The following is a 625-nucleotide window of genomic DNA, read 5'->3' on the forward strand; positions in this document are numbered from 1 at the left end:
TTTTGAAATAATTTTTTTAAATAAATAAACTTCATAACAAGACAAATCAAACAATATAAAAAATATTTTTTTGCAATATAAATCTATCTTTTATTTTATTTTTAAAAAATATTGTTTTCATCCGGAATTAGGTGTTTATGCCCTAATTCCGGATGCGTATAAAATAAAGAAAAACAAATTCACACAAATAATACTAACATTAAAATAATTATTTTAATCCATTAAAAAAATGAAATCGTTTAATAAAAAAAGAATATACATTACTTTATACACATTCGTTATAAATAAATTCTATGGTTGAACGATAATCAAAGACACATGCAATGCATGACCAATTTGAACACTGCTCACACGCAAGCCATTGGTTATCTAAGTTATTTGTCCAATTAATTTCGCAAGAATAACATAGAAGATCATCAGATACTAAAATGTTATTTGAAGCTTGAGGAAAATGAGGGTCTTCTAATTGATTCTTTGTCTTTATACCTTTTTTACCTGGTATTTTAGACGACTGACTTTGTCTCAACTTTTTTTTTTCTTCTCTTTTCTGTGCATTTTTCGCTTTTTGTGTAGAAGTGGAAATCTTTTTTTGTTCTCTAGTAAATTTCTTTGCAGCTTGTTCATC

This window comes from Hydra vulgaris, chromosome 02 (genome assembly GCF_038396675.1).
Source record: "Hydra vulgaris chromosome 02, alternate assembly HydraT2T_AEP".
In the NCBI taxonomy this organism is placed as follows: Eukaryota; Metazoa; Cnidaria; class Hydrozoa; order Anthoathecata; family Hydridae; genus Hydra; species Hydra vulgaris.